Source organism: Macaca fascicularis, chromosome 9, assembly GCF_037993035.2.
Source record: "Macaca fascicularis isolate 582-1 chromosome 9, T2T-MFA8v1.1".
Taxonomy (NCBI): domain Eukaryota; kingdom Metazoa; phylum Chordata; class Mammalia; order Primates; family Cercopithecidae; genus Macaca; species Macaca fascicularis.
In genome coordinates this window covers 49,846,441-49,864,699 of record NC_088383.1, presented here as the reverse complement: position 1 = coordinate 49,864,699, position 18,259 = coordinate 49,846,441, and the positions used below count along the sequence as shown (strand labels likewise).

At 38.6% G+C, this 18,259-nt stretch overlaps 1 protein-coding gene across 3 annotated transcripts in view; it reads left to right on the top strand.

Annotated features, from left to right (window-relative positions):
• Nucleotides 1–18,259, top strand: part of LOC101866089 (uncharacterized) — a 121,639-nt gene that overhangs the window by 82,688 nt on the left and 20,692 nt on the right. For 2 of the 3 annotated variants that reach the window (XR_012417581.1, XR_012417580.1), the window contains exon 5: nucleotides 5,869–5,904. The exons of the other annotated variant lie outside the window; for it this stretch is intronic. The gene's annotated coding sequence lies outside the window, so the exon portion shown is untranslated. The remainder of the gene's footprint in view (nucleotides 1–5,868; nucleotides 5,905–18,259) is intronic. 3 annotated transcript variants of the gene reach the window in all.

Genomic DNA, 18,259 nt, shown 5'->3' with positions numbered 1-18,259 from the left:
AATCTCTGGGACACACCTAAAGCAGTGTTTAGAGGGAAATTTGTAGCACTAAATGTCCAGATCAGAAAGTGGGAAAGATCTAAAATTGACACCCTAACATCACCGTTAAAAGAACTAGAGAAGCAAACACAAACAAATTCAAAAGCTAGCAGAAGAAAAGAAATAACTAAGATCAGAGCAGAACTGAAGGACATAGATACCCAAAAATCCTCTCAAAAAAATCGATGAATCCAGGAGCTGATTTTCCAAAAAGATTAACAAAATAGACTGCTAACCAGATGAATAATGAAGAAAAGATAGAAGAATAAAATAGATGCAATGAAAAATGATAAAGGGGATATGACCACCAATTCCACAGAAATACAGACTACCATCAGAGAATACTATAAACACCTCTATGCAAATAAACTGGAAAATCTAAAAGAAATGGATAGATTCCTGGACACATACACCCTCCCAAGACTAAACCAGGAAGGAGTCGAATCCATGAATAGACCAATAACAAGTTCTGAAATTGAAGCAGTAATTAATACCCTAACAACTAAAAAAAGTCCAGGACCAGACAGATTCTCAGTTGATTTCTACCAGAGATACAAAGAGGAGCTAGTACCATTCTGAAACTATTCTAAACAATAGTAAAAGAGGGACTCCTCCCTAACTCATTTTATGAGGCCAGCATCATCCTGATACCAAAACCTGGCAGAGACACAGTAGGAAAAGAAAATCTCAGACCAATATCCCTGATGAACATCGACATGAAAATTCTCATTAAAATACTGGCAAACTGAATCCAGCAGCACATCACAAAGCTTACCCACCATGATCAAGATGGCTTCATCTTTGGGATGCAAGGCTGGTTCAACATATGCAAATCAATATATGTAATCCATCACATAAACAGAACCAATGAGAAAAACCACATGATTATCTCAATAGATGCAGAAAAGGCCTTTGACAAAATTCAACAGCCCTTCATGCTAAAAACTCTCAATAAATTCGGTATTGGTGGAACGTATCTCAAGATAATAAGAGCTATTTATGGCAGACCCACAGTCAATATCATACTGAATGGGCAAAAGCTGGAAGCATTCCCTTTGAAAACCAGCACAAGGCAAGGATGCCCTCTCTCACCACTCCTTTTTAACATAGTATTGGAAATTCTGGCCAGGACAAACAGGCAAGAGAAAGAAATAAAGCGTATTTGAATAGGAAGAGAGGAAGTCAAATTGTCTCTATTTGCAGATGATATGATTATATATTTAGAAAACCCCAATGTCTCAGCTCAAAAACTCCTTAAGCTGATAAGAAACTTCAGTAAAGTCTCAGGATACAAAATTAATGTGCAAAAATCACAACAATTCCTATACACCAATAATAGACAGAGTCAATTCATGAGTGAACTCCCATTCACAGTTGTTACAAAGAGAATAAAATACCTAGGAATACAATTTAAAAGGGACACGAAGGACCTCTTCAAGGAGAACTACAAAACATGCTCAAGAAAATAAGAGAGGATATAAACAAATAGAAAAATATTCCATGCTTATGGATAGGAAGAATCACTATAATGAAAATGGCCACACTGGCAAAGTAATACATAGATTCAATGCTATTTCCATCAAGCTACCACTGACTTTCTTCACAGAATTAGAAATACTACTTTGAATTTCGTATGGGAGCTCGTATTAGCCAAGAAAATCCTAATCAAAAAAGAACAAAGCTGGAGGCATCACGCTACCTTACTTCAAACTATACCACAAGGCTACAGTAGCCAAACAGCATGGTACTGGTACCAAAACAGATGTATAGACCAATGGAACAGAACAGAGGCCTCAGAAATAATGACACACATCTACAACCATCTGATCTTTGACAAACCTGAAAAAAACAAGCAATGAGGAGGAAAGGACCCCCTATTTAATAAATGGTGTTAGGACAACTCGCTAGCCATAAGCAGAAAACTGAAACTAGAGCCCTTCCTTACACCTTATACAAAAATTAACTCAAGATGGATTAAAAACTTAAACCTAAGACCTAGAACCATAAAATCCCTAGAAGAAAACCTAGGCAATACCATTCAGGACATAGGTGTGGGCAATGACTTCATGACTAAAACACCAAAAGCAATGGCAACAAAAGCCAAAATTGACAAGTGGGATCTAATTAAACTAAAGAGCTTCTACACAGCAAAAGAAATTATCATCAGAGTGAACAGGCAACCCACAGAACGGGAGAAAATTTTTGCAATCTATCCATCTGACAAAGGCCTAGTATCCAGAGTCTACAAGGAACTTAAACAAATTTACAAGAAAAAAAACAACCCCATCAAAAAGTGAGTGAAGGATATGAACAGACACTTCTCAAAGGAAGACATTTATGCAGCCAACAAACTTATGAAGAAAAGCTCATCATCACTGGTCATTAGAGAAATGTAAATCAAAACCACAACGAGATACCATCTCTTGTCAGTTAGAATGGTGAACGTTAAAAAGTCAGGAAACAACAGATGCTGGAGAGGAAGTGGAGAAATAGAAATGCTTTTACATTGCTGGTGGGAGTGAAAATTAGCTCAACCATTGTGGAGACAGTGTGGTGATTCCTCAAGAATCTAGAACCAGAAATACCATTTGACCCATCCATCCCATTATTGGGTTTATACCCAAAGGATTATAAATCATTCTACTATGAAGACACATGAACATGTATGTTTATTGTTGCACTATTTACAATAGCAAAGACTTGGAACCAACCTAAATGCTCATCAATGATAGACTGGATAAAGAAAATGTGCCACATATACACAATGGAATACTATGCAGCTATAAGAAAGAAAGTTCCTGTCCTTCGCAGGGACATGGATGAAGCTGGAAACCATCATTCTCAGCAAACTAACACAGGAACAGAAAACCAAACACCGCATGTTCTCACTCATGAGTGGATGTTGAACAGTGAGAGCACGTGGACACAGGGAGGGGAATTTCAAACACCGGGGCCTGTCAGGGGGTCAGAGGCAAGGGGAGGAATAGCATTAGGAGAAATACCTAATGCACGTGGGGCTTAAAACCTAGATGATGGGTTGATGGGTGCAGCAAACCACCATGGCACGCATATACATATGTAACAAACCTGCACCTTCTGCACATGTATCCCAGAACTTAAAGTATAATTTAAAAAAACATGGTGGCCAGGCATGGTGGCTCACGCCTGTAATCCCAGCCGTTCAGGAGGCCAACACAGGCCGATCACTTGAGTGCAGGAGTTCGAGACCAGCCTGGCTAACATGACAAAACTCCGTCTCTACTAAAAATACAAAAATTAGCTGGGCGTGATGGCGGCTGCCTATAATTCCACCTACTTGGGAGGCTGAGGCAGGAGGATCGCTTGAACCCAGGAGGCAGAGGTTGCAGTGAGCTGAGATCACACCATTGCACTCCATCCTGGGCAACAAGAGCGAAACTCTGTTTCTAAAATGAATGACAACAACAACAACATAGAGGCAAGTTTACACTCATAATAATGTCACTTTCCTCTCTCCCTTATCACAGTAGTAGTGATGAAATTGTGTTTCAGTAAAAATTGGTTTCAAATCCTGTATCAAGTCCTAAGCTTTGGGACCTATTGAGTAATCACTAAATGTCTGTATTCAGCCAAGCCTCTAAATCCTTCAAAAAAAAAAAAAAAAAAAAAAAAAAAGGCACTCTGGCTCATGTCCCTGGCTTCTTTTGAATTCAGAAGTTTTGATGTGTTAGCATACAATTTAAAAGGAGTTTTAAATATGAATCCATTAATCTTGCTCAAACAAATTTCATGCTTTTTTCCTCGTTATTCTAATATTTAGAAGTCTACTTCTGAAAGTAAAGTAAGTTTTAATTTCCCATCAAGTTTGAGAAATTATCATTTGATATATTCACTATCAGTGAAATAAAAGTTTATTGAGCAAATTAATAGGGCAAATTGGCTTCAAGAAAAGATTTTGAAAAAATGTTTATTATAGGTTAGTAGTGCACTGTTGTCAATGGGGTAGATGAAACTCATTGGGATCACTTTTGCAGGTTTATTTTTCAAAATACGTGTCTGCGAACATTTGTATCTTCCCACCTCAACACTCTATTTCTAGGCACTATTTTTAGGAAAATAGGAATGGATGTGAGGCATCTTTATGTGAAGAAAAGCATCCCAGAAGATTCTGATTTTCACCCCAACTCAATCATTCCAAACTTTGCTGCACCTTGAAATCACCAGGGAAATTTTTAACAACAACCCTGATGGCCAAAGTCCTACCCAATGCTAATTAATTAAATCAAAAAGCCTCAAGTTGAAAATGAGGCAGTTATTAAAGCTCCTCAGTTGATTTTAAGGTGTAGTAAAGTTTGAGAGAAACTGCTCCTATTTGGTGGGACCTTGGGCAAGTCAGTTTTGGGGTTTGTTTTCCTGATCGGTAAAATGAATGTTGGATTAAATGTTGTGGTCCTTGGTCCTTTCCAACATGTAACTTCAAATTCTGTGATTTCAAAATGATTTTAGAGATGAAAACTACTTGAAGCACTATAGACATATCTATCTTAAATGCTAATGTTACAGGCTTTTTAAAAAGTGCTGATATTGTATAGACCTATTATTAAAATTCAGATTTGCCTTCCCTCAGTTATTCTGAGCCTCATTCTAGATGCCGAGGGCAAATGGAAGCACATAACTTAGGTAAGAGAACCTCTTGTTTTGTGATGCGCAGAATCTGTGAGTAACTTAGGAATACAGTTACATATATCTGAAGAGGTGTATCTGTTCATAAATATTTCAGTTAAAATAATTGAAGGTACCTACCATTCACATTAGACTGTGTCCTGTTACACTGCCTTGTCAGCATGGCTCATTTTAGGATCACTGCACCTGTCATTGATTTCCTGTGTGCTTATGTTTACTAATATATTTTTAATAATTATGCAAAATTGATTTCAAATAATATTATAAAGCACTTTCATTATGTATTTTTAGGGAAATAATTAAAAATGGGTTATAGGAGATAGTGAACTAAACTAAAATGCAGGGCCTAACATCTTAAAAAAAGAAAACACTACTGTATGGCTTAAACATATGGACACGATTTATAGTCCTTTGGGGAGTTGATGGGTGCAGCACACCAACATGGCACAAGTATACATATGTAACAAACCTGCACATTGTGCACATGTACCCTAGAACTTAAAGTATAATAAAAAAGAAAAGAAAACATATGGACACATAGATGTAAACTGCATGAGGCTGTGTGCGGTGGCTCATGCCTGTACTCCCAGCATTTTAGGAGTTCCGAGGCAGGCAGATCACTTGGGGCCAGGAGTTTGAGACCAACCTGGCCATCATGGTGAGACCCTGTCCCTACTAAAAATACAAAAATTAGCTGTGCATAGTGGCTCAAACCTGTAGTTCCAGCTACCTGGGGGGCTGAGGCATGAGAATTGCTTGTACTTGTGAGGTGGAAGTTTTGGTGAGCCAAGATCGCGCCACTGCACTCCAGTCTGGGTGACAGAGTGAGACTCTGGGTCAAAAAATTAATAAATGCATAAAATAAATTACAGGAGATGAAAGATTTTATGGGTAGAAGAGCACATAACAGGGAAATATGTTATTATTTATATATTATGATCATCAACAGAAACATGTCTTCTAAAACGTACTACCTTACATTTTGGTTCTCATATTTTTGCTAAAAGTCAAGAAATAAAAATAAGAAAGTGCCCTTATGGTACTGTTCTGAACTATAAGATTTGAATTTCAGAGCTGCTAGGAGTGTTTCCTCTATCCCTGTTTTAAAAAATGTCTTCAAGCCTAACAAATAACATTTATTGTTATGAATTTTTTTTCCTTCCACAGTGAGACCTTGGCGATATATTATCATATCAAGCAAAGGTGAGCATTTTTAAAATCTGTCTTGTTATTCTGGCTAATTACTTTGCATGATATCAAGCTCAGTGTTACGTCCTGGCTCTAGACATCATAAGCTGTATTGTGCCTACTAAAATATTGAAGCAAATTATTTGTGTTTTCTTTGGTCCTTGAGACTTTTTAAATTCTTAAATGATAGAGTATCCCAGTGAGTATGATTTTATATTGATTACGTTGATATTTACTGTGATAGAAATATAAAATTGAGATTTTTGTCAAAATCTATTTTTAGTTTAGATTTCACAACCTTAACACTATTGGTATTATGAGCTAGATAACACTTTGTGAGGACTGTCCTGTGCATTACAGGAAGTTTAGCAATATTGATGGCCTCCACCAACTAGATATCAGTAGTAACCCATGACCCATGTTGTGACAATAGAAAATATTCCTTGAGAACAATATTGTTAACATAAATTTTTAAATGAAAATATAACTTTTCTATGATAAAAGATGGAGTAAAAAAGTGTCATGTATTTATATTATTGAAAATCTGTAGTGTTGAACTTAATAGAAGGCAGCTGGATTCTCTATTTCTTTGCAATTTGCTTTAAGGAAGCAATAAGATGACCTAGCCTCATGCAAATATGTAGTTGGTAAAAGGTGTATTTTTAAAACTTTGAGACAATTGTGGGTATTCTTTAATACTAAATCAAAGCTTCATAAGTGCTAGTTTCTTAAATTAGTTACAGTGGCATTTTACATATTAGCAAATGTATTCCATCAGTACTCACCGATCTTTCTTGCACAATAAATGGTTTTTTCCCCACATACTTGCATTTGTAATATGTATTAGTTATTTGGAAAATATTTATGTATGTTTTATTGTATCAAAAATCACTTGTTTAATTTAACCACCCATCTTATTTTACAACATCTTTAAGTACTGAGAAGCTGTCAAGCATACAGTAGCAGAAACAAGTTTTTCAAAGTTCTCAAGAAAGCTTAAATGCTATCTTTGGAAACAAATACTTATTTTCCTTGTGACATGAGTGACACATTTCCTTGTGAATGAGTGACAACTTCATTTATTTTTGAGAATGATAGTGGTACCTTTTTTTTAGACTGAGTTTCACTCTGTCACTTGGCTGGAGTTCATTGGTATGATCTCAGCTCAAGCAATTCTCTCACCTCAGGCTCTTGAGTAGCTGGGACCACAGATGTGTTTCAGCATGCCTGGATATTTTTTTTTTTTTTTTTTTTTTGTATTTTTGGTAGAGACAGGGTTTTGTCATGTTGCCCAGGCTGGTCTCGAACTCCTAAAGGAGCTCCAGTAATCTGCCTGTTTTGGCCTCCCAAAGTGCTGGGATTTTACAAGCATGAGCCACTGCACCAGGAGGTTGTATTTTTAAATGAAATTGATGTTTCTCTTTAGTTCTCTGTAGTATGTTCTCATGATGTATTTGTTATTTTCAGTAATTTAAATAAAGGAAGCTAGCAAATCTGAATCACATTTACATTTATTAAAGTTCTAAAGAGATTATTGCCCACCACTACTGCTTTGTAAAACGTTCTTGTGTTTCCGTGTGTGGTTAGAGGAGTGAAAATGTGTTTGGTTTATTGTCATTGCCTGTTAGGGAGGGTCAATACTTACAGGCAGTTCTGACTGGTTATGGTATAAAAGACTTCACAGTACAGGACAGGCTGTGCTGAGGAAGAGGAGGTCAGGAAACCCTCTGCAAGTCAGTATTGCTTGGGTGAAGTAAACACCAAAGCACATAGGCACATAGGAGGCATTATTTTACTAAACAGATATTATACTAAGATATTAACAGTTTTTGAAGTAATACACATTCTTATTTTATAGAGATGTAGATAGATCTTTGGACATTTTTTATGAACGGTTACACCCACTTACAATAAGTGTCACTTATTTATTTGTTTGTTTGTTTGTTTGTTTTTGAGATGGAGTTTCACTCTTGTTGCCCAGGATGGAGTGCAATAGTGCCATCTTGGCTCTCTGAAACCTCCACCTCCCAGGTTCAAGCGATTCTCCTGCCTCAGTCTCCCAAGTAGATGGGATTACAGGTGCCCACCACCACGCCTGGCTAATTTTGTATTTTTAATAGAGATAGGGTTTCATCATGTTAGCCAAGCTGGTTTTCAATGTCTGACCTCGTCCTCCCAAAGTGCTGGGATTACAGGCATGAGCCACCGCACATGGCCCAGGAAGTGTCACTTTTATTGAGTTCATATTTTCTTTCTTCTTCTTTTTTTTTTTTTTGAGATGGAGTCTCACTCTGTTTCCCAGACTGGAGTGCCATGGTGCGATCTCTGCTCACTGCAAGCTCCACCTCCTGGATTCATGCCATTCTCCTGCCTCAGCCTCCCAAGTAGCTGGGACTACAGGTGCCCACCACTACACCTGGCTAATATTTTGTGTTTTTAGTAGAGCTAATGGAGTTTCACCATGTTAACCAGGATGGTCTTGATCTCCTGACCTTGGGATCTGCCCGCCTCAGCCTCCCAAAATGCTAGGATTACAGGCATGAGCCACCATGCTCAGCCTGAGTTTGTATTTTCATCACAGATTTGTATCTGTTTCATGCCCGTAGTCAAAGGCATCTTTCTTTAAGTCTTGTTCCCCATTTCGTGTGGCATCTCATCATCTTATTTTGAAAGTGTTGTAAAAAGAACATGCTGGAATAAGAACTGATCTGCAGGTATGTTTAATTAGTGAGCTAATATGAGTAAATATACTATCCAAATAACAGAAAATGTATCTTTTTAAAAGATGATTGTCAGTAGTATCAAGCAATATAAGTATATGTAAATACTTTTAACACAGAAGCATGATTTTTATGAAGAGGGATAAAAATAATTTAAGTTCACTGGGTGCAATGGCTCACACCTTTGTAATCACAGCACTTTGGGAGGCCAAGGTGGAGGGATCACTGGGGGTCAGGAGTTTGAGACCAGCCTGACCAATATGATGAAACCCTGTCTCTACTAAAAATACAAAAATTATCCGGGCATAGTGGCACGTGCCTGTAATCCCAGCTACTTGGAAGGCTGAGATAGAAGAATCGCTTGAACCCAGGAGGCAGAGCTTGCAGTGAGCCAAGATCACACCATTGCACTCCAGCCTGGGCAACAAGAGTGAAAATCCATCTCAAAAAAAAAAAATAATAAAGGAAAAAGAAAAATTTAAGTTTAAATCAACTTACATGGCATAAAAACGTAATATGCCAGGTACTATTCCTCAGGTACCTAATAGCCATATGTGGCTAGTGACTATTGTATTTATCAACACAGGCTTAGAGCCTCATGGTTACAGGAAACTATATTTTTTCAAAGTTTATTGCAGAGAAGAATGACATACAGTCAGTAAGACATTAAACCCTACTAGTAGCTTACATTTGGATGGAATTATGTGGGGGAAAGGGTTAAAAAAGAATGTAAATATTTTCTGAGCTTAAGCTCATATTATTACTCTCTTTTTCTTTTTCTTTTTTTTTAAATTATACTTTACGTTCCTGGGTACATGTGCACAACGTGCAGGTTTGTTACATATGTATACTTGTGCCATGTTGGTGTGCTGCACCCATCAACTAGTCAGCACCCATCAACTCGTCATTTACATCAGGTATAACTCACAATGCCATCCCTCTCCCTGCCCCATAATAGGCCCCGCATTTTTTCATGTGCCTGGTGGCTGTATGAATGTCTTCTTTTGAGAAATGTCTGTTCATATTCTTTGCCCACTTTTTGATGGGGTTGTTTGTTTTTTTCTTGTAAATTTGTTTGAGTACTTTGTAGGTTCTGGATATTAGCCCTTTGTCAGATGAATAGATTTAAAAAGTTTTCTCCCATTCTGTAGGTGACCTGTCCACTCTGATGGTAGTTTCCTTTGCTGTGCAGAAGCTCTTTAGTTTAATTAGATCCCATTTGTCAATTTTGGCTTTTGTTGCCATTGCTTTTGGTGTTTTAGACATGAAGTCCTTGCCCATGCCTATGTCCTGAATGGTATTACCTAGGTTTTCTTCTATTGTTTTTATGGTTTTAGGTCTAACATTTAAGTCTCTAATCCATCTTGAATTAATTTTCATATAAGGAAGAAGGAAAGGATTCAGTTTGAGCTTTCTACTTATGGCTAGCCAATTTTCCCAGGACCATTTATTAAATAGGAAATCCTTTACCCATTTCTTGTTTTTCTGAGGTTTGTCAAAGATCAGATGGTTGTAGATGTGTGGTATTATTTGAGGGCTCTGTTCTGTTCCATTGGTCTATATGTCTGTTTTGGTACCAGTACCATGCTGTTTTGGTTACTGTAGCCTTGTAGTATAGTTTGAAGTCAGGTAGCATGATGCCTCCAGCTTTGTTCTTTTGGCTTAGGATTGTCTTGGCGATGCAGGCCCTTTTTTGGTTCCATATGAACTTTAAAGCAGTTTTTTCCAAATATGTGAAGAAAGTCATTGGTAGCTTGATGGGAATGGCATTGAATCTATAAATCACTTTGGGCAGTATGACCATTTTCACTATATTGATTCTTCCTATATATGAGCATGGTATGTTCTTCCATTTGTTTGTGTCCTCTTTTATTTCACTGAGCAGTGGTTTGTACTTGTCCTTGAAGAGGTCCTTTACACCACTTGTAAGTTGGATTCCTAGGTGTTTTATTCCCTTTGAAGCTATTGTGAATTGGAGTTCATTCATGATTTGGCTCTCTGTGTGTTACTGGTGTATAAGAATGCTTGTGATTTTTGCACATTGATTTTGCATCCTGAGACTTTGCTGAAGTTGCTTATCAGCTTAAGGAGATTTTGCGCTGAGACAATGGGGTTTTCAAAATATATAATCATGTCATCTGCAAACAGGGACAATTTGACTTCTTTTCCTAACTGAATGCCATTTATTTATTTCTCTTGCCTGATTGCCCTAACCAGAAATTCGCACACTATGTTGAATAGGAGTGGTGGGAGAGGGCATCCCTGTCTTGTGCCAGTTTTCAAAGGGAATGCCTCCAGTTTTTGCCCATTCAGTATGATATTGACTGTGGGTTTGTCATAAATAGCTCTTATTATTTTGAGATACATTCCATCAATACCGAATTTATTGAGAGTTTTTAGCATGAAGGGCTGTTGAATTTTGTCAAAGGCCTTTTCTGCATCTATTGAGATAGTCATGTTGTTTTTGTCTTTGGTTCTGTTTATATGCTGGATTACATTTGTTGATTTGCATATGTTGCATCGATGTTCATCAGGGATATTGGTCTAAAATTCTCTTTTTTTGTTGTGTTTCTGCCAGGCTTTGGTATCAGGATGATGTTGGCCTCATAAAATGAGTTAGGGAGGATTCTTTCTTTTTCTATTGATTGGAATAGTTTCAGAAGAAATGGTACCAGCTCCTCCTTGTACCTCTGTTAGAGATCAGCTGTGAATCTATCTGGTCTTGGACTTTTTTTGGTTGGTAGGCTATTAATGGTTGCCTCAATTTCAGAGACGGCTATTGGTCTACTCAGGGATTCAACTTCTTCCTGGTTTAGTCTTGGGAGAGTGTAAGTGTCCAGGAAATTATCCATTTCTTCTTGGTTTTCTAGTTTATTTGCATAGAGGTGTTTATAGTATTCTCTGATGGTAGTTTGTATTTCTGTGGGGTTGGTGGTGATATCCCCTTTATCATTTTTTATTGCATCTATTTGATTCTTCTCTCTTTTCTTCTTTATTAGTCTTGCTAGTGGTCTATCAATTTTGTCGATCTTTTCAAAAAACCAGCTCCTGGATTCATTGATTTTTTGGAGGGTTTTATGTGTCTCTATCTCCTTCAGTTCTGCTCTGATCTTAGTTATTTCTTGCCTTCTGCTAGCTTTTGAATGTGTTTGCTCTTGCTTCTCTAGTTCTTTTATTTGTGGTGTTAGGGTGTGAATTTTAGATCTTTCCAGCTTTCTCTTGTGGGCATTTAGTCCTATAAATTTCCCTCTACATAGTGCTCTAAATGTGTCCCAGAGATTCTGGTAAGTTATATCTTTTTTCTTGTTGGTTTCAAAGAACATTTTTATTTCTGCGTTCATTTCGTTATGTACCCAGTATTCATTCAGGAACAGGTTGTTCAGTTTCCATGTAGTTGAGCAGTTTTGATTGATTTTCTTTGTCGTGAGTCCTACTTTGATTGCACTGTGGTCTGAGAGACAGTTTGTTATAATTTCTCTTCTTTTACATTTGCTGAGGAGTGCTTTCCTTCCAACTATGTAACCAATTTTGGAATAAGTGTGATGTGGTGCTGAGAAGAATGTATATTCTATTGATTTGGGGTGGAGAGTTCTTGTAGATGTCTATTAGGTCTGTTTGGTACAGGGTTGAGTTCAATTCCTGATATCCTTGTTAACATTCTGTCTCAATCTGTCTAATGTTGACAGTGGGGTGTTGAAATCTCCCATTATTAATGAATGGGTGTCTAAGTCTCTTTGTAAGTCTCTAAGGACTTGCTTTATGAATCTGGGTGCTCCTGTATTGGGTGCATATATATTTAGGATAGTTATCTCTTCCTGTTGAATTGATCCCTTTACCATTATGTAATGGCCTTCCTTGTCTCTTTTGATCTTCGATGGTTTAAGGTCTGTTTTATCAGACACTAAGATTGCAACCCCTGCCTTTTTTTTGTTCTCCATTTGCTTGGTAGATCTTCCTCCATCCCTTTATTTTGAGCCTATGTGTGTCTCTGCATGTTAGGTGGGTCTCCTGAATACAGCAAACAGATGGGTCTTGACTCTTTATCCAATTTGCCAGTCTGTGTCTTTTAATTGGACCATTTAGTCCATTTACATTTAAGGTTAATATTGTTATGTGTGGACTTGATCCTGTCATTGTGATATCAGCTGGTTATTTTGCTCATTAATTGATGCGATTTATTTCCTAGCATTGACGATCTTTACAGTTTGGCATGTTTTTGCAATGACTGGTACTGGTTGTTCCTTTCCATGTTTAGTGCTTCCTTCAGGATCTCTCATAGGGCAGGCCTGGTGATGACAAAATCTCTAAGCATTTGCTTGACTGTAAAAGATTTTATTTCTCCTTCACTTATGAAACTTAGTTTGGCTGGATATGAAATTCTGGGTTGAAAATTCTTTTCTTTAAGAATGTTGAATATTAGCCCCCACTCTCTTCTGGCTTGTAGTGTTTCTGCCGAGAGGTCTGCTGTTAGTCTGATGGGCTTCCCTTTGTTTGTAACCTGACCTTTCTCTCTGGCTGCCCTTAACATTTTTTCCTTCATTTCATCTTTCATGAATCTAACAATTATGTGTCTTGGAGTTGCTCTTCTCGAGGAGTATCTTTGTGGTGTTCTCTGTATTTCCTGAATTTGAATGTTTGCCTGCCTTCCTAGGTTGGGGAAGTTCTCCTGGATGATATCCTGAAGAGTGTTTTCCAACTTGGTTCCATTTTCCCCTCACTTTCAGGCACACCAGTCAGATGTAGATTTGGTCTTTTGACATAATCCCATATTTCTTGGAGGCTTTGTTCATTTCTTTTTCCTTTTCTTCTCTAGACTTCTCTTCTCACTTCATTTCATTCATTTGATCTTTAATCATTGATACTCTCTCTTCCAGTTGATAGAGTCAGTTACTGAAGCTGGTGCATTTGTCATGTATTTCTCATGTCATGGTTTTTATCTCTGTCAGTTTGTTTATGGCCTTCTCTGCATTGATTATTCTAGTTATCCATTCTTCCACTCTTTTTTCAAGATTTTTAGTTTCTTTGTGCTGGCTACGTAGTTACTCCATTAGTTCTGAGAAGTTTGATCGACTGAAACTTTCTTCTCTCAACTCGTCAAAGTCATTCTCCATCCAGCTTTGATCTGTTGCTGGCGATGAGTTGCGTTCCTTTGGAGGGGGAGATGTGCTCTGATTTTTTGAATTTCCAGCTTTTCTGCCCTGCTTTTTCCCCATCTTTGTGGTTTTATCTGCCTTTGGTCTTTGATGCTGGTGATGTACTGATTGGGTTTTGGTGTGGGTGTCCGTTCTGTTTGTTAGTTTTCCTTCTAACATTCAAGACCCTCAGCTGTAGGTCTGTTGGAGATTGCTCGAGGTCCACTCCAGACCCTGTTTGCCTGGGTATCAGCAGCAGAAGATAGAATATTGTTGAATAGTGAGTGTTGCTGTCTGATTCTTGCTCTAGAGGCTTCATCTCAGGGGTGTACCCCACCATGTGAGGTTTGAGGTGTCAGTCTGCACCTAGTGGGTGATGTCTCTCAGTTAGGCTACTCAGGGTTCAGGGACCCACTTGAGCAGCCAGTCTGTCTGTTCTCAGATCTCAACCTCCATGCTGGGATATCCACTGCTCTCTTCAAAGCTGTCAGACAGGGTCATTATCATCCGCAGAGGTTTCTGCTGCTTTTTGTTTTGCTTTGCCCTGTCCTCAGAGGTAAGCTCATATTATTTTTAAGTAAATGTTGATGAGTATTAAATCATGGTGGTATTTTAAGATCCTACTGTTCGTATTGTAAACACTAAAATACGTCTCACCAATCAAAATTATCGTAAGTGACACATGGGCACAAATGTGAACACTGCTGTCTTAAGAGCACCTCAGGTTTTTTCTTCAATGGATATTTACTTTGCATCCTTTCTTCTTTCAGTGAGAAGAGGTTTTGGAGGAATATTTTAAGTATGATCCTGAACACAAATTGATTTTCAGATTTGTTCGTACTCTGTTTAAAGCCATAAGGCTTTTTTTTTTCTTTATTATACTTTAAGTTCTAGGGTACATTTGCACAACGTGCAGGTTTGTTACATATGTATACTCGTGCCATGTTGCTGTGCTGCACCCATCAACTCGTCAGCACCCATCAACTCGTCATTTACATCAGGTATAACTCACAATGCCATCCCTTCCCTCTCCTACCTCCCCATAATAGGCCCCGGTGTGTGATGTTCCCCTTCCCGAGTCCAAGTGATCTCATTGTTCAATTCCCACCTATGAGTGAGAACATGTGGTGTTTGGTTTTCTGTTCTTGCGATAGTTTGCTGAGAATGATGGTTTCCAGCTGCATCCATGTCCCTACAAAGGACACAAACTCATCCTTTTTTATGGCTGCATAGTATTCCATGGTGTATATGTGCCACATTTTCTTAATCCAGTCTGTCACTGATAGACATTTGGGTTGATTCCAAGTCTTTGGTATTGTGAATAGTGCTGCAATAAACATACGTTTGCATATGTCTTTATAGCAGCATGATTTATAATCCTTTGGGTATATACCCAGTAATGGGATGGCTGGGTCATATGGTACATCTAGTTCTAGATCCTTGAGGAATCGCCATACTGTTTTCCATAATGGTTGAACTAGTTTACAATCCCACCAACAGTGTAAAAGTGTTCCTATTTCTCCACATCCTCTCCAGCACCTGTTGTTTCCTGACTTTGTAATGATTGCCATTCTAACTGGTGTAAGATGGTGTCTCATTGTAGGTTTGATTTGCATTTCTCTGATGACCAGTGATGACAAGCATTTTTTCATGTTTCTGTTGGCTGTATGCATGTCTTCTTTTGAGAAATGTCTGTTCATATCCTTTGCCCACTTTTTGATGGGGTTGTTTATTTTTTTTCTCATAAATTTGTTTGAGTTCTTTGTAGGTTCTGGATATTAGCCCTTTGTCAGATGAGTAGATTGCAAAAATTTTCTCCCATTCTGTAGGTTGGCTGTTCCTTCTGATGGTAGTTTATTTTGCTGTGCAGAAGCTCTTCAGTTTAATTAGATCCCAGTTGTCAATTTTGGCTTTTGTTGCCATTGCTTTCGGTGACATGAAGTCCTTGTGCATGCCTATGTCCTGAATGGTATTACCTAGGTTTTCTTCTAGGGTTTTTATGGTTTTAGGTCTAACATTTAAGTCTCTAATCCATCTTGAATTAATTTTCGTATAAGGAGTAAGAAATGGATCCAGTTTGAGCTTTCTATTATGGCTAGCCAATTTTCCCAGCACCATTTATTAAATAGGGAATCCTTTCCCCATTTCTTGTTTTTGTCAGGTTTGTCAAAGATCAGATGGTTGTAGATGTGTGGTATTATTTCTGAGGACTCTGTTCTCTTCCATTGGTCTATATCTCTGTTTTGGTACCAGTACCATGGCAATCGTTAAGTTTGGTAAGATTTTTTCTGTTTATAAAGCAGCTTTAGAAATTCTTCTTGTAAACAGGGTGATGTGGTTGTATTTTTAAATAACAGTTTCTGAAATTATCTGAGAATTTTAAGAGAAACTTATGAAAGCAAATACATTTTAGTTGAATCATCATTATGACTTAAAATGTCACAGTTGCTTTTCTCGTCACAGAACAATTGCTATTAAAGGCAGTAGGAGGGATTTCTGATTTCTCACCCAACACTTCAGTAAATGCAGTGCACACACATCCAGGGCATATGGAGGGCTTGGAATCGGGAGCAGTAATGAAACCATCTGGCCAATGGGCAAGAAGAGATGCTGGTGTAGATCTAAGCTGAGTCCCAGGCTGTATCCCCAGGCAATTCTGATGCATATTGTCATTGACAGCTGCTGCCCTGAATTCTTTGTTCCTTGGATGATGTGTGTTAATCTGTCCCTGCTGATGACCTGTGCATGCTCATGAAGTTGCCCAGGAATGTGATTCCAGTTGGTCTACCAAACTATAGCTGTGTCATTACATTTACATTATCCCTACAGAATTCCTTTTGTAAAACTATCATTTTTAAATAAAAATTATGTTCAAGTTGTTGAAAATAGTCTTACTCCTCCCCACAACAAACCCATATAGGAAAGTCAACTGCATGGCCAGGAATGAAAAAATACTTATGTCAATACTTCTTTAGCAACCAGTTAGACTCTAACAGAGAAGGCTCCTGCTATGCACTTGAATCAAAGCCCTGAAAGGGCATGGGACCAGATACAGGCCTTCTCGAGGAGCTGCAGGTCATTTGGAACTCTTAGCACGTGCTAGAGGGAAGCAGGATGGTGCTTCCAGATGTAGAGAGATAGATGATGCAGGAGGGAAAGCTGGATTGGAAAAGGGAGAGTTTTGTACATGGGCTAAGCTTGATGTGTCTTTGAGAGAGCGGAGTAGCAAAGTCTAGTCATCATTTGGATATACAGGACTAGAGCATGTATCTGATGTGGAGCTACAGAATGAAGAGCAACAGCGGCTGTTTAAATACCAAGGAAGTGTGTAGAATGAAATGGGACAAGCCAGGCATTGTGGTTTCATGCCTTAGTCCTAGCTACTTGGGAGGCTGAGGTGGGGGAATTACTTGAGCCCAGCAGTTTAAGTCCAGCCTGGGCCAGATGAGGAGACCCTGTATCTTTTTTAAAATTAATTAATTAATTAATTAATTAATTTGAGGTGGAGTCTTGCTCTGTCGCCCAGACTGGAGTGCAGTGGCTTGATCTTGGCTCACTGCAAGCTCCGCCTCACAGGTTCATGGCATACTTCTGCTTCCGCCTCCCGAGTAGCTGGGACTACAGGCGCCCACCAAAACACCTGGCTAATTTTCTTATATTTTTAGTAGAGATGGGGTTTCACCATGTTAGCTAGGATGGTCTCAGTCTCCTAACCTCGTGATCTGCCTGCCTCAGCCTCCCAAATTGCTGAGACTACAGGTGTGAGCCACCACACCTGGCCAAGACCCTGTATCTTAAGAAAACAAAACGTAAGGCCTGGTACAATATCTCATGCCTGTAATGCCAGTATTTTGGGAGGCCAAGTTGAGAGGATTGCTCAAGTGTAGGAATTCATGAGCAGACTGGGCAATAAAGTGAGACTCATTTCTATAAAAAAAAAATTTAAGAAATTAGCTAGATATGATGGCACATGCCTGTGGCACCAGGAACATGGTAGGCTGAAGCAGGAATATCACTTGAGCCCAGGAGGTGGAGGCTGCACTCCAGCCTGGGCAAGTGAGTGAGACCCTGTGTCAAAATAGATAAAGTGAACAGAAAATATGTCTGTAAGGACTACTATCATTTGAGGGACAAGCCCCCAGTGGAGTAGCCACTAGAGTGGGAAGAGGAAAAGCAGAAGAGGATAATAAAAGGAGAAAGAGTTCAAGATAGGAGAAGCTGTGGTCACAGTGCTGAATGCTGCCAAGCAGTGACTTGATTCATGAACTCTCATTGGAAGCTGCCTCTGTGCCACTCTTCTTAGTGCTGGGGTAGAGGAAAGGACAGGTGGAACACAGTTCTTGCTTTTATAAGCTTATGTTCTAGGAAGATTGAACTTAAGTATTTTCTCAGGTAGTATGAAACAGCAGGAAGAGGAAGCAGGATAAAGGGTTACAGAGTGATTGGGGGCTATTTTAGATAGAGTGATAAGGAAGAGCCTGACATTTGAAGAGTGACCTGACTGAAGGGATGACGGGC